Here is a 25378-nt window from a genome sequence, read left to right as displayed (position 1 = left end):
ATGTCCATCATTCCATCAACTCAATGAGACATCCCTTTTCCCAAGCAAAATCCGATTTTAGTAACTCTATAGGTCAAATCCAGTTCACAGTTACCACACAGTATCGCCAAGTCTGGGAAACCGTCTCTTCCTAGTTCAGCAAAGGCACAAAACTGTATTTTTTAGAGGAGAATGTCTTCAATCTGCTGTGGTTCCAGATGTTAGATAGAATAGGCCTCTGTGGCTCGGATCACAGATGGAACTGGCCTGTCTGACTGTTGAATGGCAAACTAATCTGCCTCCCAGTGAGTGTCCTAAGAGTTATACTATTTAGTCTATTTGATATTCCTCTCTGTGGATTCTGCTGTCTAACTCTTTCAAATTCCTTGCCTTTAGAACATAGAACATCACAGCACAGTACAGGCCCTTCGGCCCTCGATGTTGTGCCGACCTGTGAAACCACTCTAAAGCCCATCTACACTATTCCCTTATTGTCCATATGTCTATCCAATGACCATTTGAATGTCCTTAGTGTTGTCGAGTCCACTACTGTTGCGGGCAGGGCATTCCACGCCCTTACTACTCTCTGAATAAAGAACCTACCTCTGACATCTGTCTTATATCTATCTCCCCTCAATTTAAAGGTATGTCCCCTCGTGCTAGACATCGCCATCCGAGGAAAAAGGCTCTCACTGTCCACCCTATCCAATCCTCTGATCATCTTGTATGCCTCAATTAAGTCATCTCTTAACCTTCTCTCTAACGAAAACAGCCTCAAGTCCCTCAGCCTTTCCTCATAAGATCTTCCCTCCATACCAGGCAACATTCTGGTAAATCCTCTCTGCACCCTTTCCAATGCTTCCACATCCTTCCTATAATGAGGCGACCAGAATTGCATGCAATACTCCAAATGCGGCCGCACCAGAGTGTTGTATAGCTGCAACATGACCTCATGCCTCCTAAACTCAATCCCTCTACCAATAAAAGCTAACACACCGTACGCCTTCTTAACAACCCTCTCAACCTGGGTGGCAACTTTCAGGGATCTATGTACATGGGCACCGAGATCTCTCTGCTCATCCACACTGCAAAGAATCTTACCATTAGCCCATTAGAAGTTATCATTTGTATAGCCCCACTGATACCTGATAAACAATGGGCGGGATTCTCCGTTCCTTCATGCCGGTGGGACTCTCTGAACCCACTGCAGTGAATGGAAATTTGGCTGAGCGTCAAATTTTCCGTTCTCGCTGACAGAGGTAGCGAGGCAGACTCACATTGGAGAATCTCGGCCAATATTTATGATATGGCCTTTTGCACCTCAATGTCTCTAGACTCCTGCTAATCTTGTTACTGGGCAAATTGCATCTCATTATTCGTTTAGATTCCTGCTACTATTGTTATGTGTCTGCAATTTTATTTAAATCTCAAATTCATTGTTAAGCTCGTTAAATTGCCAGATTCCTATCACATTTCATCCTGACAGATCAGTATCATCATTTTCCCCTTCTGAACCTTCCATGTCATGGGTCATTTCAGAAACTAGGTTACGCCATTTTGGACAATTTATCTATTACGGTGCCGGACTAGACCCCAAGTTATAATAGGAAACTAGACGAAACCCCAACGATTTTTTAATTTGTAAAACTGTGAGGAAAGGATACTTGACTCCAGAAGTGATTCCGCTGACAAATATAAATATTTTCTATCAAAACAAACTGTATTATTCATGCAGGAGTATTAATCAGGAGTATCACACATTAATATTACAGAAAATAGCTTTTTAATAACAGTTACACAACTCTTAAAATAAAAGAAGCGCTTCAACTATTAACTTATACCATCTATATCTCCAATTAAACAAAGCCCATTACAGGTCAAAAGGCACTAGTAAATAAAATTAGCAAACACAGGAATACTTGCTGTACTCTCATGTACAGATTTCCTGGAAAGACATCTTGGAGAGAGTGAGACCCTTTCAGGGACAGCCTGCAAACCTTATGTCTCTTTCAGATGAAAAACTCCTGCAGCAAAACTGCTTGCGACAGACCTGGCTCCTCCCATTAGTTACATCATCTCTATACCACAAGATCCCATGATCTCTTTACCTAAGTCTCGTGTCTCAAGTTATCTCCAAGTTATCAAGCACAATGTCTCAAGTTATCTCCAGCGAATCTTCAGCAATCATAACAAAGTTCCATTCAGCATCACTTTGTAAACAAGTAAATGGTTAAAATGAATTATTATACCACTTTTACAACATCTTAGTTTTACCCTTTGCAGGCACACAGTATGTTGAACTAGAATTTTTAAAACTTAATTTGCAACAGATATATATAATACAATCTATATAAAATGTCCTACATTAATCACACATTAACATGATAATCTTTCAAGTCACATATGAAACACCCATTGAGCATTCCATAGACATTCCTGGGCTTCAATCCCCGCTATAGTTACCCAATTTCTGTGGAGCTGCCAAAAGGGTCTCTATCCCCATTCCTTCTGTTTGTAGGTCTTTTTCATATTGATACCTGTGTCCCATATCTAAATGGTCTTGAAATGCTGCCAGCATTGAATCTTCCGCTGAAGGTCCCATCTGGGTTATGAAAATGGCTGGAAAATGAGTTTCTCCAGAACTTTTTTTAATCTTTCAGACATCTGATCCAAAAGCATATCGCTTTCTGAGAATGTATCTCCAATCAAGACCAGAAGTTTTTCCATGGTCAGTACTTCAGCACAATCGAACACTTGAAGGCAAACGCTGAATTAGGGATCTCCAAATAGAATTTCTGCAAACTTGTATATAACCTGTTAAATTCCATTATGGAATAACTGTGCATCCTTCCAAATTTATCAAAGTCCTCATGTGAATTTAACAGACCATCTTTCTTAAATATATATATTTTTAATGTTTTTATTAGGTTTTATGCATGATATACTTACAAATGTACACACAGATAAACAAAAAAACAAAGGAAATTAAAAAAAACATAACACATAGCAGGAAAGGGAGTCTTTCTCCCCCCTTCCTTTTTTTTTAACAAAACAAAACCGGGTGGATGGGGCACAACGCCATTTCTCTTTCTTGGTCATTTAAACATTTTTGTGCATTTACCTCAGCATCGACCATAAGACCATAAGACATAGGAGCGGAAGTAAGGCCATTCGGCCCATTGAGTCCACTCCACCATTCAATCATGGCTGATTTCAACTCCATTTACCCGCTCTCTCTCCATAGCCCTTAATTCCTCGAGAAATCAAGAATTTATCAACTTCTGTCTTAAAGACACTCAACGTCCTGGCCTCCACCGCCCTCTGTGGCAATGAATTCCACGACCCACCACTCTCTGGCTGAAGAAATTTCTCCTCATCTCTGTTCTAAAGTGACTCCCTTTTATTCTAAGGCTGTGACCCCGGGTCCTAGTCTCCCCTGCTAATGGAAACAACTTCCCTACGTCCACCCTATCTAAGCCATTCATTATCTTGTAAGTTTCTATTAGATCTCCCCTCAACCTCCTAAACTCTAATGAATATAATCCCAGGATCCTCAGACGTTCATCGTATGTTAGGCTGACCATTCCTGGGATCACCGGTGTGAATCTCAGCTGGACCCGCTCCAGTGCCAGTATGTCCTTCCTGAGGTGTGGGGCCCAAAATTGCTCACAGTATTCTAAATGGGGCCTAACTAATGCTTTATGAAGCTTCAGAAGTACATCCCTGCTTTTATATTCCAAGCCTCTTGAGATAAATGACAACATTGCATTTGCTTTCTCAATTACGGACTCAACCTGCAAGTTTACCTTTAAAGAATCCTGGACTAGGACTCCCAAGTCCCTTTGCACTTCAGCATTATGAATTTTGTCACCGTTTAGAAAATAGTGACCATTGATTGTTCCTTCTTCCCATTCTTTCTTTCTCGCTTTCGCCTTGCTGTGCTTGTTGTGGTCATTGCCTTCCCCTGCGCACTCCTCCCAGTTTGTGTTCCCTCCTCTTTTCTCCCTTCTGGCTCCCATCCGTTGTCCTCCTCCCCTTGTTTTCCCTCCGTCCCTGACTCCCCCCCCCCCTTCTCTCCTTTCTTTCCTGCTGGGGTTGGCTACTCCCGCTTGGGCTCCCCCCCCCCCCGGTCCTAAAGTTCATCTTCACAGAGCGATGGTGGAAAATCAAACTCCGGGGCGAAATTCTCCGTTATCGGCGGAAAGTCCGCCGATCGGCGCAAAAAACGGCGCAAATCCCAATTGCGTCACGTCATAAAAATGGGCCGATAGTCTCCGGCCCGAAATGGGCTAGCAGCGACGTGACGGGATCCGCGCTTGCGCAATGGTTCACGCCGTGCAGCGTCATACGCGCTGCACGGCGTGACGGCTCATAAGGCCACGCAGCTCCCCCCCACCCGACCAGAACACCCGACCGCAACACCCGACTGGATGGCTAGCCGTCGCTCAGCCCCGAGGTTCGAGTCACGCGATGTGGAGGCGCTCCTGGACGCGGTGGAGCAGAGGAGGGACGCCCTGTATCCCGGGCATGGCCGCAGAGTTGCCCCACGCCACAGCCGGCGTCTGTGGAGGGAAGTGGCAGAGGCCGTCACCGCTGTGGCCCTAACACCACGGACAGGCACCCAGTGCCACAAGAAGGTGAACGACCTCATCAGAGCAGGCAGGGTGAGCCTCCCCCATATCCCCCCTCCCCATATCCCCCCTCCCCCATATCCCCCCTCCCCCATACCCCCCTCCCCCATACCCCCTCCCCCATATCCCCCCACCCCCATATCCCCCCTCCCCCATATCCCCCCCTCCCCCATACCCCCCTCCCCCATATCCCCCCTCCCCCATATCCCCCCCTCCCCATATCCCCCCTCCCCCATATCCCCCCTCCCCCATATCCCCCCTCCCCATACCCCCCTCCCCCATATCCCCCCTTCCCCATACCCCCCTCCCCCATATCCCCCATATCCCCCCCTCCCCCATATCCCCCCTCCCCCATATCCCCCCTCCCCCATATCCCCCCCTCCCCCATATCCCCCCTCCCCATATCCCCCCTCCCCCATACCCCCCTCCCCCATATCCCCCCTCCCGCATATACCCCCCTCCCCCATATCCCCCCCTCCCCATATCCCCCCTCCCCCATACCCCCCTCCCCCATATCCCCCATATCCCCCCCTCCCCCATATCCCCCCCTCCCCCATATCCCCCATATCCCCCCCTCCCCCATATCCCCCCCTCCCCCATATCCCCCATATCCCCAAGTGAATCCAGCCCTAACCTTAACCTCTGCAATGCACGCGCAACCGATGGCGTGCATTCATATACCTGCCGAACACTGTTGCCTTTTACCCCTGCCACCACCCCTCCCACCACAGGAGAAGCGCGCACACAACAATAGGGAGCATGTGAGGACTGGAGGAGGGCCCGCTGATGAGAGGCCACTGACCGTACACGAGGAAAGGGCCCTGGAACTGGCTGGCGGACCTGAGGACCGGGAGGTTGCTGATGCAGAGGTCGGGGCCCCACGAGCAAGTGAGCCACCAACAGCCCGTCCCCATATCCCCCCTCCCCTGTATCCCCCTCCCCCGTATCACCTGATCACTGCCTGATGTCTAACCATGCATGCTTCATTGTGTATCGCAGGACCAAACGTCCAGGCACCCATCCCCGCAGATGCACACCGCCCGCAGGATGCCCCTCGCACAGCACGGGAGACGGAGAGACCCGCACCCTCCAGCATGCGACGCCCGCAGGATGCCCCTCGCACACCACGGGAGACGGAGAGACCTGGACCCTCCAGCATGCGACACCCGCAGGATGCCCCTCGGAAACCACGGGAGACGGAGAGACCCGGACCCTCCAGCATGCGACGCCCGCAGGATGCCCCTCGCACACCACGGGAGACGGAGAGACCCGGACCCTCCAGCATGCGACGCCCGCAGGATGCCCCTCGGAGACCACGGGAGACGGAGAGACCCGGACCCTCCAGCATGCGACGCCTGCAGGATGCCCCTCGCACACCACGGGAGACGGAGAGACCTGGAGCAACAGGGAGACGACACCCCCGTCACGTGCGGGAGCGACCACCCAGCGATGAGGGGGGCAGCCACAGGCCCCCGTCACATCCGAGCCAGGACACCACTACCCAGGACACCACTACCCAGGACACCCCTACCCGGGACACCACTACCCAGGACACCCCTACCCGGGACAGCACTAGCCGGGACAGCACTACCCGGGACAGCACTACCCGGGACAGCACTACCCGGGACAGCACTACACGGGAAGACGAAATACCGGACAGTGTCTCAGAGTGGATGGGTGGAGATGAACCCCCACCCCAAAGTGCCATGGACTCAGAGTGGGACGAAGAGCACGACACAACGCCACTGCTGTCACCAACACCCTCCACCATCGCAGAAACACTCACCACGGTTGGGCACTTTAGTGATGAGGCGTCTGGTACACTCACTGGTGCGCACAACACAGCCGTCCCGGTACAGCAGGTGCAGGTAGGAGCAGCAGAGGGACCGGGCGGTCGGAGGGCAGCCCAGGCCAAGCGAACATCTGCCGCCCAGATGGATCCCGGGTTCCTGCAGTTACCACACCCACACATAGATCCGATGCAACCACCGACACGGAGACGAGCGAATAGGGTGACGGGTGGCTTGCGGCGGCTGCGGTCGCAGGTGGAGGAGTCCACCCAGCGTCCAGGAGCTGGGAGTGGTCCCGGTCATGCGTGCCACCCAGGCTGACACCGCACGGGTGGCGTCCGCGGTGGAGGCAATGAGTGCGACGGTGTCAGACATGGGGACCGGTTTGCGAGGCCTGGGGCCTTCCGTGCAGGCGGCGTCTGTGGCCCAGGAAATGGCTGCCCTCTCACAGGAGGCCATGAGCCAGTGCCAGCGCCAGATGGCAGAGGCGCTCAACGCCATAGCCCAGTCTCAGCAGGCCATGGCCCAGTCTCAGCAGGCCATAGCCCAGTCTCTGCAGGCCATGGCCCAGTCTCTGCAGGCCATGGCCCAGTCTCAGCAGGCCATCGCTGAGGGCATCGGCGCCAGTGGCCATGTGCGAGCCGGCGTCGCACTGTCACAGACAGGGTTCGACAACCCCCTGGGCTCCATGGCTGCAAACCTGCAGACCCCTGTCGATACCAGCACGGGCCTCCAGGACTGGCAGCGCCAGATGTCGGGGGCGCGTCGGATGGCCAGTCCGTTCGCATCCCCCACCCATGTAGAGGCCTGGGGGCCATCGGGCACCCCGAGGGAGGAGGAGGTGGTGTGGTCCGTCCCGGCTCCCTCTGTAGGGGAGGTCCCGGTACACCGCGACACCTCGGACTCCCCCCCTTCCGTCCCAGGTGCATCGGGTGGGCAACGGGCAGGACAGGCTGGCAGCTCGCCATCCCAGTCGCCCGGGCCGCAGCCTGGCCCATCTAGGCCAGGACGCCCCAGGAAACGGCCGCCAAAGGGATCCAGTGTCAGAGGGCAGGAATCACAGGAGTCCACCTCCAGTTCTGCTGTACCGTCTGGGGAATCACGTAGACGTAGTCAAAGGGCCCGTAAGGCCAAACAATTAGACACTGAGTAAGTTGGCACGGGTGCAGGGCACAGATGAGTTTTAGGGGCTAGGGCACGTGCATGAACTCCTTTGGTTATTAAAGTCAATGTTACACCTACCGAAGCTGCCTTTGTGCTCTGTCCAAAGTGTGCGGGCGTGTCATGTACGTTGAGCGCAAGTGTGTGTGTGACGGGTGGTCTTACCTCAGCCCCAGGGGGTGAGTCTGCCCCCTTCCCCCTGGGCCGCCATCAACATCCCCCGGGCAGAGGACGGGACCGTGCGCTGCAGTGTCACAGCCGCATGCAGGGATGGTCCGGGTGGATGGTGGTACTGTGGCCATGGGTCAGACATAGTCCAACGATGTAGAGCCAGGAGCTCATCGGAGGCGGATTGTCATCATCCTCCATGGCCTGCGATAGACACGCGTCCACCCGCAACTGGGTGAGCCCGGCCATTTGTGCCGCCGGTGGATCGGCAATTGGGGGGGGTGGTGTGCATGCGGGTGGGATGTGTGGGGTTGGGGAGGGGGGTGAGGGTGCTGGGTGGGTGGATGGGTGGGGGGTGTGGGTGGTCGGCTGTTGTCATGGTGTGCGGTCTGTGGCCATACTACCCGATTCCCACGCCCATCTAGTCAGTGAAGCGGGCGTCTATCAGTCTGTCCCGTGCCCGCTGGGCCAGCCGGTAACGGTGGACAGCCACCCGCCTGTGTCTACCCCGTCTGCCCTGACCATTGCCCCCATCCCCCTCATCTGGGGAGGACTGGGCCTCTTCCTGCTGCTCCTCCACTCCGCCCTCCTCTGCCTGCGGCACATCGCCCCTCTGCTGGGCTATGTTGTGCAGGACGCAGCACACCACATAGATGCGGCCGACCCTATCTGACCGATACTGGAGGGCGCCCCCAGAGAGGTCCAGGCACCTGAAACGCATCTTCAGCACGCCAAAGCACCTCTCGATCACTCCCCTTGTCGCTACATGGGCATCATTGTAGCGGTTCTCCGCCTCATTGCGTGGCCTCCGTATAAGTGTCATCAGCCACGATCGCAATGGGTAGCCCCTGTCGCCCAGCAACCAGCCCCTCAGCCGGGGATGGTGTCCCTCGTACATGCCGGGGATGGATGACCGCGACAACACGAATTGATTCGTGTACACTGCCTGGGTGACGGGCGCAGACGTGCAGGATCATCATGCGGTGGTCGCAGACCACCTGTACGTTCATTGAATAGGTCCCCTTCCTATTAGTGAACACGGCCCTGTTATCTGCAGGTGGCCACACGGCGATGTGCATCCCATCGATCGCGCCCTGGACCATGGGGAACCCGGCAACGGCAGAGAAGCCCACGGCCTGGGCATCTTGGCTGGCCCGGTCCACGGGGAAGCGGATGTAGCGGTGCGCCATGGCATAAAGGGCATCTGTCACTGCCCGGATGCACCGATGCACCGATGTCTGCGATATGCCGGACAGGTCCCCACTCGGTGCCTGGAATGACCCCGTTGCATAAAAGTTCAGGGCCACCGAAACCTTGACGGACACGGGGAGAGGGTGTCCCCCGCCAGTGCCACGCGGTGACAGGTGTGCCAGCAGGTGGCAGATGTGTGCCACGGTTTCCCGGCTCATCCGGAGTCTCCTCCTGCATTCCCGGTCCGTGAGGTCCTGGTATGACTGCCGGGGCCGGTACACATGGGGCGCCCTCGGGTGCCTCCGTTGCCGTGGGGCCGCGATGTCCTCCTCCCCCTCCTCGTCCTGTCGGTCAGGTGTCCCTCCAGCCTGGGCGGCTGCCGCCTGCCCCTCTGCGGCAGCCTGCGCCGCCTCTCTGGCACACTCCTCCTCCTCCTCCTCCTCCTCATCCAGGGCAACATAGACATGAGCGGCTGCCACCACGGCGGCTAATATCGCTGGATGGTCTGAAAACATGACGGCCTGGTGGGGGGGAGGGGAACGACGACATGTCATCATTGCCCATATCCCCTCCTCCCCCCAGCCAGGTGGCATGGACCGCATGGGTCCAACTGTTGGAGGCTGGCACCTGGCCAGGTGGACCAACTCATTTGCCCTCCCATCACCCACCCCAGCACGGACCCCCCCCCAACCTCCACCCCGGCACGGACCCCCTCCCCAACCTCCACCCCAGCACGGACCCCCCCCAACCCCCAACCTCCACCCCAGCACGGACCCCCCCCAACCTCCACCCCGGCACGGACCCCCTCCCCAACCTCCACCCCAGCACGGACCCCCCCCCCCAACCTCCACCCCAGCACGGACCCCTCCCCCCAACCTCCACCCCGGCACGGACCCCCCCCCCCAACCTCCACCCCAGCACGGACCCCCCCCCAAACTCCACCCCGGCACGGACCCCCCCCCAACCTCCACCCCAGCACGGACCCCCCCCCCAACCTCCACCCCAGCACGGACCCCCCCCCAACCTCCACCCCGGCACGGACCCCCCCCCAACCTCCACCCCGGCACGGACCCCCCCCCCAACCTCCACCCCAGCACGGACCCCCCCCCCCAAACTCCACCCCGGCACGGACCCCCCCCCCCCAACCTCCACCCCAGCACGGACCCCCCCCAACCCCCAACCTCCACCCCAGCACGGACCCCCCCTCACAACCTCCACCCCAGCACGGACCCCCCCCAACCTCCACCCCGGCACGGACCCCCCCCCCAACCTCCACCCCGGCACGGACCCCCTCCCCAACCTCCACCCCAGCACGGACCCCCCCCAACCCCCAACCTCCACCCCAGCACGGACCCCCCCCCAACCCCCAACCTCCACCCCGGCACGGACCCCCTCCCGGCACTCCCCCGGAGCCCAGCCTACTCTAACCACCCCCCCCCCCCGCCGCACACACACACAAGCCGAGACACACCTCTCCTCACGCAATCAGTCTGCGGCCACGCCATTTCCTGCCCAGAGCCAACCCCCCAGGCCGTCACTCACCTCCTCGCTGGTCGGCGTGAGCCTGGAGCACCGGGTCACGCCGATGAAAAGGAGGTTTGATTGACGTCGACGTGAACGGTCATCACGTCGACGGGACTTCGGCCCATCCGGAAGGGAGAATATCGGCAGGCCGAAAATCGGCTGCCTTGCGCAGACCCGTGACATTCTCCGCGGCAGCGGCGCCATTAACGCCCCGCCTACTTTTCTCCCTTCGGAGACTTCGGCGGGGGCGGGATTCACGGCGGCCAACGGCCATTCTCCGACTCGGCGGGGGGTCGGAGAATGACGCCACTGATTCTTGACACAAGATTTCAGCCATTCTTCTTCAAAATAACTACAATTACAATCTTCTGTTTTGAAAATATATCCTCGTTTCCAGCCTTCACCTCTGGGCCAAATGTTCCCTGCTACCAACACCGCATGTTAAAGTCCAAACCAAACCACTTTTGACTTTGTTCAGTCTCAATATTCCTCACACAAACCCAGGGTCCCAGCTATTCCTTTTTATATGTGCTCCAAATACTTAACACTGTCCTTCACTCATGTACCTTAACAACATAATTAACATACTATTAACACCAGGGGTGGCATGGTGGCACAGTGGTTATCATTGCTGCCTCACAGCACCAAGGGCCCAGGTTCAATTTAGTGACTGTGTGGAGTTTGCACGTTCTTCTCATGTCTGCATGGGTTTCCTCCTGCTGCTCTGGTTTCCTCTCACAGTTCAAAGGTGTTCAGGTTAGGTGGATTAGCCATGATAAATTGCCCTTTAGTTTCCAAGAATGTGTAGGTTATGTGGGATTACTGAGATAGAGTGAGAGATTGGGCCTAGGTAGGTGCTCTTTCAGAGGGTCAGTGCAGACTCAATGGGCCAAATGACCTCTTTCTGCACTGTTGGGATTCTATGGAAACCAAGAACTTACCCTTTTTCTTAGTACTTCTCTTTCTCTCCTTCTTATACTTTTGCTTTTTCAGAAGAAAGTCAGAGAATGGGGTATTCCAGGAAAGTAGAGATCAGCCATGATCTTATTGACCATGCAGACGCTGCGACAACGAATGAACGGACATCGCGCAACAATCACCAGGCAGGAATGTTCCCTTCCAGTCGGGGAACACTTCAGCAGTCAAGGGCATTCAGCCTCTGATCTCCGGGTAAGCGTTCTCCAAGGCGGCCTTCAGGACCCGCGACAACGCAGAATCGCCGAGCAGAAACTTATAGCCAAGTTCCGCACACATGAGTGCGGCCTCAACCGGGACCTGGGATTCATGTCGCATTACATTCATCCCCCACCATCTGGCCTGCAAAATCCTACCAACTGTCCTGGCTTGTCACAATTCACACCTCTTTAACCTGGGGTTACCCCATCTCTGGATCTGTAAACATTTAATCACCTGCTAATGCTCGCATTCCAAGCATTGTTTGGCATCTTTGAATTTGTCTATATATGTGTTTCTGGAACAGACCTCTTCATTCACCTGAGGAAGGAGCAGCGCTCCGAAAGCTAGTGACATCGAAACAAACCTGTTGGACTTTAACCTGGTGTTGTAAGACTTCTTACTGTGCTCACCCCAGTCCAACGCCGGCATCTCCACATCATGATCTTATTGAATAGTGGAGGAAACTTGTTGCTATTTCTTAAGTTCTTTTCCATTTCTGACTTTTCTTGCTGAATGAGGCTCTGGCTGTTCCTCTTGCCTTCTGTCACTGAAGACTGATAGAAAGCAACAGAATACGTTCAAGTCCAAACTGTCCAAACATTGAATAGTCTCTTTTTGATCAACAAATCACCCATCATCAGATTCTCTAAACAAAGTTACTGTGCCACTTATTCTGGCAGTGTTCTTACATATTTGTTATAGAATGTACATTATTTCCCCCATAGGTATATGATCCACTTACCTAAGCCCAAATAAATTAAACACAGGTTGGCACAGCTTTCTACAACTAAGTAGGAGGGAATTGCCAAAATATAACCTGTGAAAACAGCAGTTTATGGTTTGTTGTTAGGCTTCCCAATGCCTCACCATCTAAGTGTATCCTGCTCACTAGGACACTGCCCTTGAGCAAGTGCCAAGTGGAGTGAATTCCACTCCCCAGTGACAAACCTGTTCCTCAGGTCCAGCCATTGACCTTACTTGGCTCATCGGTCTGGCTAGCTGGAGTGCTAGCATGATTCCACTATCCCATAAAATCCCTCCGGGGCAGAAGGAGGCCATTTGGTCCATCAAGTCTGCACAAATCCACTATCTAGGCCACACCTCCTGCCCTATGCCCGTAACCTCACCTAACCTGCGCATCTTTGGTCACAAAGGGGCAATTTTAGCATGGCCAATCCGCCTAACCTGCATATCTTTGAGACTGTGGAAGGAAACCCAGAGGATCCCATGCTGACACGGGGAGAACATGTAAACTCCACACAGTCAACTAAGGCCGGAATTGAACCCGGGACCCTGATGCTGTGAGGTAGCAGTGTTAACCACTGTGCCACTGTGCCGTCAGCAGTCAATTCAGCATTTTGCTGCCATGAACAAACCTCTTCGAATCCATTGCATCAGTTTTGCCGATACATTTTGATGGGTGTCTAACTCAGAGCTGGATAATTGAATTTTTATCCAGTCATTTATAGAATTTAAACCTGACAGCGACACACAAAGTTAGAAATTATGGAAGTAATTTATTCTGGTTGTTTCTCTTCCTTGTGCACTGGTTGCTAAAAGTTCCATTTCATTTTGATGATTAACTAAGAGATACAAAACATGATCCCAGCCTGTCGGTAGAGGTAGATCCCTGTTATTTAAATGCTCTGGTACCTAAATATAGCAGCAGCCAGGGCCAGCATGAGGGTATTTGCCACCCGAGGCAAACCTTCAGCCTGGGACCACCTTGTCCCATATTCCAGGAGACGTCAGTGGAAGTGACATCACAGAAAGCCAGGGGCAAAGGGTGAGATGGTTCTCAGCGGAAGCCTGTCCTGGAAACCTGTGGACGGGCTTAGAGAGCAAGTTAACATGGTGATTCACTGCCTCCACATTGAGAACTCAGACTTACTGCTCTGTGAACACACCGGAGCAAAACATGAGCTGTGGGTTGAAGCTCTGTTGTTTAACTCCAGTCATAGAATCATAGAATCCCTGCAGTGCAGAAGGACGCCATTCGGCCCATCTAATCTGCACTGGCCCTTGGAAAGAGCACCCTAAAACCCACGCCCCCACCCTAACCCGGAACCCAGTAACCCCACCTAACCTTTTGGACACTAAGGGGCAATTTATCATGGCCATCAATCCACCTAACTTGCACATCTTTAGACTGTGGGAGGAAACTGGAGCACCCAGAGGAAACCTACGCAGACACGGGGAGAAAGTGCAAACTCCACACAGACAGTCACCCGAGGCCGGAATTGAACCTGGGTCCCTGGCGCTGTGAGGCAGCAGTGCTAACCACTGTGCCACCGTGCCGCCCGTGAAGAGATGTGTGAACATTAACACAACGATTAAGTTAGTGAAAATCCTCTATTCGCCACACTCCAGCACCTCTTCACTGAGGGAGAATTCAGAATGTCCCATTCACCTAACAAGCACGTCTTTTGGGACTTTGCGGAAGGAAACCAGAGCACCCGGAGAAATCCCACGCAGACAGGGGGAGAACGTGCAGACTCCACCCAGACAGTGACCCAAGCTGGGAATCGTACCCGGGTCTCTGGCAATGTGAAGCAATTGTGCTAACCACTGTGCTACCGTGCCACCTGTCACAGTCATGAATTGAAATAATGCAAGAACATTTGCAGTAAACCTCAAAATTAAATCATTGACCCAATCAGAAAGGAAGTGATTCATACCCCTGTTCGCACCCATCACAGTTGAACTAACACTTGTGCCTGATCCCGCAATAAAATCCCACCAATCCCATCAAGCCTGCTGAAATCCCAGCCAATCAGAGTCATCCTGGTGTCTATTTTGGCTTAAGGAGGTTTGAATTTGATTGGGCTGTGCTGTATTGCATGTGATGTCACTGTGCAGTAATGCCTCATGATAATGGGGTTGGAGTTTCTTTCCCCCTGGTTATTGATAACAAATTATGGGACTTTAAAATACCTACAGTACCAAAGGAAGCCATTCAGCCCATCGAGTCTGCATTAACCCTCTTAAAGAGCACCTGGCCGCCCCCCCCCCCTCCCTATCTCCATAACTCCACCCAATCTTTGGACACAAAGGAGCAATTTCATATGGCCAATTCACCTAACCTGCACATCTTTGGACTGTGGGAGGAAACCGGAGCACCCGGAGGAAACCCACGCAAACAATATACCCTCTCCAGACATTCACCCAAGGTCAGAATCGAACCTGGTTCCCTAGTGCTGTGAGGCAGCAGTGCTAACCACTGTGCCACCCCTTCAGTTCCCATTCTTTTTAAAGCTGGCAGTATTTTGCTGCCCCCTCCTCGACCCCCCAAGCCTTGCCGACCTAAGTGATTTCCTAGTTTGCCTAATGATAGCGCCAACCTGGAGCTTCCCCTGGATTTGCCCGAATCGTTCAATGCTAGTCACAGGATAATGGGAAACAGTGGGTGGGATTACATGTCCATTTTGGGTAACAACAAAGGGGGTGGTGGGGGGATCGTTATTTTTTAGGGAGATTTAAATAAAAAGATTCTTCTATATCCCATCACCGGTCCTCTGCCCAGTAGTCCTTGAACCTGAATGTAAGCTCCTGGGCAGCAGTTGGAACCAGGCCAGCGCGCTTCCTATCTGGCTGCAAAATGGAGTGTAGTCGACACTCACATCCTCCAGGGAACAGCACGCCTTCAGCTGGTCCTATCCAGCTGAATCTCTAGCCTCCAGGAAGAGTATTAATGAAAAGGCAAATTGTAACTTTAATATTCATCGCAGTGAGTGCCTGTAATTTGTACCCATTCCTACATCCTGGGTTCCCTGTGGTGAACCAGCTAGAAAGAGCAGGATCTATTTACTCTCTGACAGGATCCTCCCCATTGTAACAATTACTAATTCAACTGTCATAACTAGTAACTCAATTTAATTATTACTAATCAAGTTCTAACCTATTAATTATAGTACAAACTCCCTACAAACTTAATTACAGTTGATTATACTTTTTGTAAGCATGAATGTTTTACATTATTGAAAGACTTTTACAATAAACATATAACGGATTTTTTAAAAACAGTTAATGTTATGATTAATTCTCCAATTTGCAGAAATGCAGATCTTCACCCCCACCTCCCCCCCCCCCCTTGTCAGAATGAGACTGAAACTCGGCGACTGAGGAAGTTTGAGATTCAGCTTCAACAGGAAGCCAAAGACGAATAGCAAAGGGCAGAGAGAGCCACTGAGAACATGTTCTGACCCGCAGAGGGAAAGGGAAGCGAGCGTAAGAGAGAGAGAAAGAAAGACAGAGGCGTAGATCGGCCGGGACACACATGCCATTAAAGATCATCGCACAACCAAGACGCCACACACCACACAGACCTGCCAGGGGGACACACTCCGGGGAGGGGGGAGGTTACATCAACCTTCAAGGACACGCCAACCAAGAAACATTCCCCAGGCAGGAGAATATGCAGGAATTTCAGCCACGTTCAGATGAACCTGTTTGCTGGATTAAGACGTTTGAGCACAGCCCTTTCTACAAGGTGTAGAATCATCTCGAAGCTGCAACTTCAGGTAAAAATCACATCTGCTTTCTTTGGATCAGATGTTAATTATTTACAATTTGCCAGCCCATTTAAACAAGGTTTTTGTTTTGCGTTTGAGAGTTATTGGAGAAGCAATCTCTTTTTAAAAAAAGTTTGAAAATAATAAATGTTGACATTGTATTTTTTTTTTGTAAACTCGGGGTGATATCCATTGTTTCGACCGCGGATTCTTGCCGGTTCAAATACAAAAGGTTTGAAAGTGCTCTAGACTTGAGGAAGTATTTCCGTACCGCACTGTAATGGGTTGATACATATATTTACAGTAAATGGGGCAGTGCTGGAAGTTTGAAATAAAGATATTTTCCATAAGTCTAGGTGAATTCAAAGCAAGACGATAGCACTGTTTAATCAGGTCACCCAAAAAATGGCTAGCTGTAGCTTAAAGATGGTTACAAATTAACACAATTCCCTTATGTTTCAACCCCATAGTTTACTGCATAATTCATTTATAAAAAAAGCAGTTTAGCGTTTTTTTAAACAAAGGAAATACAACGATCTGTTCATTTTGTGCAAGTTTATCTTAACATGTATTAATTGCTGTGAAATAACTCCACTGGAATATTTTGCTACCAAGTCACAGTAATAGCATTGACAATAATTAAACCTTCAATGTGAACGCCTTTACACGTCATGAACTCGGATTGCACTGATGACTATTGTGTCCACACTGACAGTTCATGTTAACATAAAAATAGAGACATTTTGAACCGAACAATCGTGGGAGTGTTTCCAATATGATCTAATTTCAGGGTTCAAAAGATGACTGAAGAGCCAACATCAGGTTAGGTGTCAGAGCAAGTGACATAGGTTGCACGCCCATTCTGAGGTTTGGAGTAGTTTATCTTCTGTTAAGAGTGCCGTCCATCAGACTGGCATACCTTTCTACCAGAATGAATGATTGTCACTCCCCTCCCGTGACATTTCTTCAGTCGGTTTTGCTATCACTCAAAAGTACCATTTGATTAGTTACTTCCAGGTACCTATTTTTTCTGTATTTCAACCAACTGATGTTTGGTTTTTAAAAATGATTTTTAAAATGCACTTTAGTTGCAAACCTGAATATACCCCAAAGAGGAAAGTTAAATATAACAGTGCTGAGGCCTGAAAATACAGTGATTCTATCTAATATGACCTGATTGATAATCTGCTCAAAGTTTAATCAAATTTACTTTCGTCCCCATTCAAAAGTGAATTTCTCCAAATAGCTGCATTCTCTAGTATGGAATGGGCAGAGTCTCTATATTGTTAGTATTTACTGAGCAATATTAAAGTGGTGACTGCCTGACAGTGTTATATTAACTCTCCAAGTCTATATTTTGTGAGGCAATGCTTTTTAACCCATTATGTACAAAGGGAGGAATTCATTACCAGATTGGACATTCAAGCAGTGAGGTAAGAACACCATCCAGAGTAGCGCTAAATCTTAAAGATCAGGATATTCAATTCCTGGGCTATGCTCAGTAACCAATGTCAACTAAGAGTGAGGTTCGGGGTGGAGAGAAAACCAACTAGATTTTTGTTGTTGGAACTGTGTATGGAGGAGGATCAGATTTGACTGTGATGCCCTCTGTGATCCAATAGCCTACTGACGATCACCTTTTTGGACTCGCACATGAAAAATTATGACTTGGGTGAGGTAGAGGAAGGTTGTTGGTGCAACTGAAATAACCACCTGCAGAAGAGGAAATGAGAACACTGGAAATAAGCACCTTAAATTCAAATGTCTGCAGCAATGCTGTTTAAATCCAGTTATCAGTGAAACAAATTAAAAATGTCAGCATTGCTGGCAAGATACCTATGCAGGTTCCACAAAAGCTTGCCATCTTGAAATTCTTCCTGGATTTGGACATTAAGGTATCTTGTAGCTATACCAAAAACCTTTTGTTCCATTCGCTGACTTCTTTCACAGAACATCTGCAATAGATGTATTCTCTTGACAGACAGTTGAAGATACGTATTTCCAATCTATAACATTTTACATTCATCGTTCTGTCTTGGTGCTGCACACTGAAGATGATATTTTCTGTGGTTCCTGCAATTAAGGGAATTTTATCCCATTGGATAGTTGACCCTCTCGATCCTGTTTGTGATTGTACAATTTTAGACTTTTTTTAATGGAACGTTTCTTCTGTGGCCTGATCCCCACCAGTGGAGTGAGAGAGAGTTCTAATTGTGATAGATACTGTGGTTTAAAAAGAATGACAGAAGATTCATTTGTGGACTACTTTTGCAGACTATTGTATGTTAAAACATGTACAGATCCTTTTAGACTGCATTATCATCACCTGCATCAAAATAGAACATAAAATCAATATGAGGATTTACATGAAAATTAAATATTAAAGAGATTTTGGTACTCTTTAAAATCAGACAGTGCAAGAAGCAATGAATTAAGATACACTTTTCCTGCTTCTCGTAATATTTCCATTGAAATAGTGAATGCTACTGAACATCTAACCAGCAATGTTAGCTGAATATCTCAAAGCAGCTGTACATATGTGCCAGTCACTAACTACAAGTGCTTCAGTAATATTCCCATTAGTATCCCAGTCAAAATGACATCCGTGGAGATGCTTCAAAGTTACTTTAGCCTAGTGGTGTACATAGGAACAGGCCCTGAGCCTGGCTCTGCAATTCCTTTAGACCAGGCGTGTCAAACTCAAATGATCCAAATTTCTTCTTATAAAAGTAGTGATTGATCAGACCAGTAAACTCACAGAATCATAGAATTTGCAGTGCAGGAGGAGGCCATTCAGCTCAAAGATTCTACACCGGCTCTTGAAAGAGCACCCTACTTAAGCCCACGCCTCCACCCTATCCCTGTAACCCAGTAACCCCACCTAACCTTTTTGGTCATGAAGGGGAAATTAGCTTGGCCAATCCACCGAACCTGCACAATCTTTGGACTATGGGAGGAAACTGGTGCTCCCGGAGGAAACCCACGCAGACACGGGGAGAGCATGCAAACTCCATACAGTCACCCGAGGCCGGAATTGAACTTGGGTCCCCGGAGCTGTGAGGCAGCAGTGCTAACCACTGTGCCACCGTGCCACCGCAAGTACTGTTTCACAAAAGAGATATCCTTAAAGATATATATAATGAGACCCAGATATTCCAGTTATAAGGACTAAAATATTTCAGTTGTTCCACCGGTGGAAATCTACCTCTGTCACTGCAAAACACACCGTGTGGGGGTGGAAAATCCTGCCCAAGAATATTAATGAGTGAGTATGTGCATTACAAAGCAAGTCAAATTAATGAAATGCTTAATTGTCAAAGGAAGAATAGATAACAAATTTTCTCTTCATAGACATGGTTGAGTACATTTTTATGTTACAAGAAATTCTGCAGCTATCTACAGATGCACAAATGCACTAACTGATTTCCAGTTAGCAGCATTATATATGCTGAAATGGCACACGCAGGAAAAAACAATGGTATCTGCTTGAAAGCTGCAAGTGCACCTGTGCAGCTCCAACAACACTCAAGAAGCTCGACACGATCCTGGGAGAAACAGCCCACTTGATCAGCAGTCCATCCACCACCATAATCATTCAGTCCCTTTACCACCGATGCACAGTGGCAGCAGTGTGTACCATCTACAAGATCATGGATTATCATAGAATTTAAAGTGCAGAAGGAGGCTATTCGGCCCATCGAGTCTGCACTGGCCCTTGGAAAGAGCACCCTATCTAAGCCCACACCCCCACCCTATCCCAGTAACCCAAACCCAACCCAACCCAACCTTTTTGGACACTAAGGGCAATTTAACATGGTCAATCCAGCTAACCTGCACATTTTTGGACTGTGGGAGGAAACCGGAACTCCCGGACCCACGCCGATACGGGGAGAAAGTGCAAACTCCGCACAGAGAGTGGCCCAAGCCGGGAATCGAACCTGGGACCCTGGAGCTGTGAAGCAACTGTGCTAACCACAATGCTACCGTGCACTGTAGCAATTCGCCAAGGCTCCTTTGACAGCTCCTTCAAAACCCCCAACCTCTACCACCTAGAAGGACAAGGACGCACAACATGCATTGGTACACACAATCTGCAAGTCCCCCTCCAAGTCACACACCATCCTGACTTCGAATTATATCACCGTTCGTTCACTGCTGCTGTGTCAAAATCCTGAAAATCCCTCCCAAACAGCACTGTGGGTTTACGTCCACCATATGGACTGCATCGGTTCAAGAATGTGGCTCACCACCACCTTCTCAAGGATAACTAGGGATGGACAATAAATTCTGGCCTAGCTAACGATGCCCACATCGCATGAACGAATGTTAAAAAAAAAGGACGGAAGTATAGGGGATGAGTGCTCAGAGCCAGTGCTGCCAACGTTTTACACATTAGCAGTCTGTACTCGAGATCTTATTTCTTTCAGAAGATAACAATGCTATATCTATAAAGTAGATGAGTAATTTGAGATACAGCATTGTAAATATGGAATACCTAGGACATCTCTACCACTGGGATTTTGTTTGTACCATGTCTGGGTATTTTGTAGATTGATTGGTGGAGATGATGCTAAGACTAGTCACAACAAGTTGCTATCATGTCACTACCAGTATGGCAGAAGGCTAGAGGGAGCTGGTCATTTTTCATAAAGTAATTACTAAGATATTATAATGTCTTAAGTCCCTATGACAGGCCTGATTTAATGCCATTGCTTTGTTGAAGCAATAGAGATCCCGTTTTCCGGGATTTACAGTAGATTGTGTGTGATGGTGGCAGTATGGATCTTACTCAGCAAGAAATGGCAATTGTTATTCTATTACTGTACATTCAACATCGGAGCAGGTTAGTCAATTTCAGCGGGAGCAGTGCGCAAGTGATTTCTGGGAGGTATGTTTCTCCTTTAAAAACACTTGTCTTTGCAGGAGCAGGCCAGTCGATTTCAGCGGGAGCGGAGCAGGTTAGTCAATTTCAGCGGGAGCAGTGCGCAAGTGATTTCTGGGAGGTAAGTTTCTCCTTTAAAAACACTTGTCTTTGCAGGAGCAGGCCAGTCGATTTCAGCGGGAGCGGTGCGTTAGTGATTTCTGGGAGACCTTCACAGGAGCAGGCTAATCAATTTCAGCGGTAAACACTTACCTGGTCCTGTTTTCGGTCCCTCTTTGCTGTTTTAAAATTTTTTTTTAGTGTTTAAGGCGGGAACAGGAAGTTCGACCCGCGGACTTCTGGGAAGACCCTCACCAATAAATTCTGGTGGAGAGGAAACCCGAGACACTACACGTGTAGTGTCTCCCACCCGCCCTCCTCCTCTAACCTAATAATAAAACCCATTGGTGTGAGGTAAGTACCATATTTTATTATTATTATTTTTTTTAAATTTAATTTAGTTGTTAGCCAGATCTTGGTAGAAAGTTAGAGGGATGGCAGGGAAGGGAGTGCAATGTTCCTCCTGCAGGATGTTTGAGGTGAGGGATGCCGTTAGTGTCCCTGCTGATTTTACCTGCAGGAAGTGCTGCCATCTCCAGCTCCTCCAAGACCGAGTTAGGGAACTGGAGCTGGAGTTGGAAGAACTTCGGATCATTCGGGAGGCAGAGGGGGTCATAGATAGCAGCTTCAGGGAATTAGTTACACCAAAGATTGGAGATAGATGGGTAACTGTAAGAGGGACTGGGAAGAAGCAGTCAGTGCAGGGATCCCCTGCGGTCGTTCCCCTGAGAAACAAGTATACCGCTTTGGATACTTGTGGGGGGGGGGACTTACCGGGGTAAGCCATGGGGTACGGGCCTCTGGCAAGGAGTCTGTCCCTGTTGCTCAGAAGGGAAGGGGGGAGAGGAGCAGAGCATTAGTAATTGGGGACTCGATAGTCAGGGGCACAGATAGGAGATTTTGTGGGAGCGTGAGAGACTCACGTTTGGTATGTTGCCTCCCAGGTGCAAGGGTACGTGATGTCTCGGATCGTGTTTTCCGGGTCCTTAGGGGGAGTAGCCCCAAGTCGTGGTCCACATTGGCACTAACGACATAGGTAGGAAAGGGGACAAGGATGTCAGGCAGGCTTTCAGGGAGCTAGGATGGAAGCTCAGAACTAGAGCAAACAGAGTTGTTATCTCTGGGTTGTTGCCCATGCCACGTGATAGTGAGATGAGGAATAGGGAGAGAGAGCAATTAAACACATGGCTACAGGGATGGTGCAGGCGGCAGGGATTCAGATTTCTGGATAACTGGGGCTCTTTCTGGGGAAGGTGGGACCTCTACAGACAGGATGGTCTACATCTGAACCTGAGGGGCACAAATATCCTGGGGGGGAGATTTGTTAGTGCTCTTTGGGGGGGTTTAAACTAATGCAGCAGGGGCATGGGAACCTGGATTGTAGTTTTAGGGTAAGGGAGAATGAGAGTATAGAGGTCAGGAGCACAGATTTGACGTCGCAGGAGGGGGCCAGTGTTCAGGTAGGTGGTTTGAAGTGTGTCTACTTCAATGCCAGGAGTATACAAAATAAGGTAGGGGAACTGGCAGCATGGGTTGGTACCTGGGACTTCGATGTTGTGGCCATTTCGGAGACATGGATAGAGCAGGGACAGGAATGGATGTTGCAGGTTCCGGGGTTTAGGTGTTTTAGTAAGCTCAGAGAAGGAGGCAAAAGAGGGGGAGGTGTGGCGCTGCTAGTCAAGAGCAGCATTACGGTGGCGGAGAGGATGCTAGATGGGGACTCATCTTCCGGGGTAGTATGGGCTGAGGTTAGAAACATGAAAGGAGAGGTCACCCTGTTGGGAGTCTTCTATAGGCCTCCAAATAGTTCTAGGGATGTAGAGGAAAGGATGGCGAGGATGATCCTGGATAAGAGCGAAAGTAAGAGGGTAGTTATTATGGGAGACTTTAACTTTCCAAATATTGACTGGAAAAGATATAGTTCAAGTACATTAGATGGGTCGTTTTTTGTACAGTGTGTGCAGGAGGGTTTCCTGACACAATAGGTTGACAGGCCAACAAGAGGCGAGGCCACGTTGGATTTGGTTTTGGGTAATGAACCAGGCCAGGTGTTGGATTTGGAGGTAGGAGAGCACTTTGGGGACAGTGACCACAATTCGGTGACGTTTACGTTAATGATGGAAAGGGATAAGTATACACCGCAGGGCAAGAGTTATAGCTGGGGGAAGGGCAATTATGATGCCATTAGTCGTGACTTGGGGGGGATAAGGTGGAGAAGTAGGCTGCAAGTGTTGGGCACACTGGATAAGTGGAGCTTGTTCAAGGATCAGCTACTGCGTGTTCTTGATAAGTATGTACCGGTCAGGCAGGGAGGAAGGCGCCGAGCGAGGGAACCGTGGTTTACCAAAGAAGTGGAATCTCTTGTTAAGAGGAAGAGGGAGGCCTATGTGAAGATGAGGTATGAAGTTTCAGTTGGGGCGATGGATAGTTACAAGGTAGCGAGGAAGGATCTAAAGAGAGAGCTAAGACGAGCAAGGAGGGGACATGAGAAGTATTTGGCAGGTAGGATCAAGGAAAACCCAAAAGCTTTCTATAGGTATGTCAGGAATAAGCGAATGATTAGGGAAAGAGTAGGACCAGTCAAGGACAGGGATGGGAAGTTGTGTGTGGAGTCTGAAGAGATAGGCGAGATACTAAATGAATATTTTTCGTCAGTATTCACTCAGGAAAAAGATAATGTTGTGGAGGAGAATGCTGAGACCCAGGCTAATAGAATAGATGGCATTGAGGTACGTAGGGAAGAGGTGTTGGCAATTCTGGACAGGCTGAAAATAGATAAGTCCCTGGGTCTTGATGGGATTTATCCTAGGATTCTCTGGGAGGCCAGGGAAGAGATTGCTGGACCTTTGGCTTTGATTTTTATGTCATCATTGGCTACAGGAATAGTGCCAGAGGACTGGAGGATAGCAAATGTGGTCCCTTTGTTCAAAAAGGGGAGCAGAGACAACCCCGGCAACTATAGACCGGTGAGCCTCACGTCTGTAGTGGATAAAGTCTTGGAGGGGCTTATAAGAGACAAGATTTATAATCATCTAGATAGGAATAATATGATCAGGTATAGTCAGCATGGCTTTGTGAAGGGTAGGTCATGCCTCACAAACCTTATCGAGTTCTTTGAGAAGGTGACTGAACAGGTAGATGAGGGTAGAGCAGTTGATGTGGTGTATATGGATTTCAGCAAAGCGTTTGATAAGGTTCCCCACGATAGGCTATTGCAGAAAATACGGAGGCTGGGGATTGAGGGTGATTTAGAGATGTGGATCAGAAATTGGCTAGCTGAAAGACGAAAGAGGGTGGTGGTTGATGGGAAATGTTCAGAATGGAGTCAGTTACAAGTGGAGTACCACAAGGATCTGTTCTGGGGCCGTTGCTGTTTGGCATTTTTATCAATGACCTAGAGGAAGGCGCAGAAGGGTGGGTGAGTAAATTTGCAGACGATACTAAAGTTGGTGATGTTGTCGATAGTGTGGAAGGATGTAGCAGGTTACAGAGGGATATAGATAAGCTGCAGAGCTGGGCTGAGAGGTGGCAAATGGAGTTTAATGTAGAGAAGTGTGAGGTGATTCACTTTGGAAGGAATAACAGGAATGTGGAATATTTGGCTCATGGTAAAGTTCTTGGAAGTGTGGATGAGCAGAGGGATCTAGGTGTCCATGTACATAGATCCCTGAAAGTTGCCACCCAGGTTGATAGGGTTGTGAAGAAGGCCTATGGAGTGTTGGCCTTTATTGGTAGAGGGATTGAGTTCCGGAGTCAGGAGGTCATGTTGCAGCTGTACAGAACTCTGGTACGGCCGCATTTAGAGTATTGCGTACAGTTCTGGTCACCGCATTATAGGAAGGACGTGGAGGCTTTGGAGCGGGTGCAGAGGAGATTTACCAGGATGTTGCCTGGTATGGAGGGAAATTCTTATGAGGAAAGGCTGATGGACTTGAGGTTGTTTTCGTTGGAGAGAAGAAGGTTAAGAGGAGACTTAATAGAGGCATACAAAATGATCAGGGGGTTAGATAGGGTGGACAGTGAGAGCCTTCTCCCGCGGATGGAAATGGCTGGCACGAGGGGACATAGCTTTAAACTGAGGGGTAATAGATATAGGACAGAGGTCAGAGGTAGGTTCTTTACGCAAAGAGTAGTGAGGCCGTGGAATGCCCTACCTGCTACAGTAGTGAACTCGCCAACATTGAGGGCATTTAAAAGTTTATTGGATAAACATATGGATGATAATGGCATAGTGTAGGTTAGATGGCTTTTGTTTCGGTGCAACAT

The 25378-nt window shown here is 49.9% G+C and overlaps 1 protein-coding gene and 1 long non-coding RNA gene across 3 annotated transcripts in view; one reads left to right on the top strand and one right to left on the bottom strand.

The window, feature by feature from the left end:
• LOC140398389 (uncharacterized) overlaps positions 1–16007 on the bottom strand; it is an 83629-nt gene extending 67622 nt beyond the window's left edge. The window contains exon 1 of the long non-coding RNA XR_011937473.1: positions 15946–16007. This is a non-coding gene — a long non-coding RNA (uncharacterized lncRNA). The remainder of the gene's footprint in view (positions 1–15945) is intronic.
• LOC140398388 (rho GTPase-activating protein 27-like) overlaps positions 1–25378 on the top strand; it is a 394188-nt gene that overhangs the window by 59180 nt on the left and 309630 nt on the right. For both annotated transcript variants that reach the window (XM_072487020.1, XM_072487021.1), the window contains exon 2: positions 15675–16140. The gene's annotated coding sequence lies outside the window, so the exon portion shown is untranslated. The remainder of the gene's footprint in view (positions 1–15674; positions 16141–25378) is intronic.

Source organism: Scyliorhinus torazame, chromosome 21 (genome assembly GCF_047496885.1).
Source record: "Scyliorhinus torazame isolate Kashiwa2021f chromosome 21, sScyTor2.1, whole genome shotgun sequence".
Taxonomy (NCBI): domain Eukaryota; kingdom Metazoa; phylum Chordata; class Chondrichthyes; order Carcharhiniformes; family Scyliorhinidae; genus Scyliorhinus; species Scyliorhinus torazame.
Note: the sequence above shows the minus strand (reverse complement) of the source record. Positions and strands in the feature narration are given on the sequence as shown.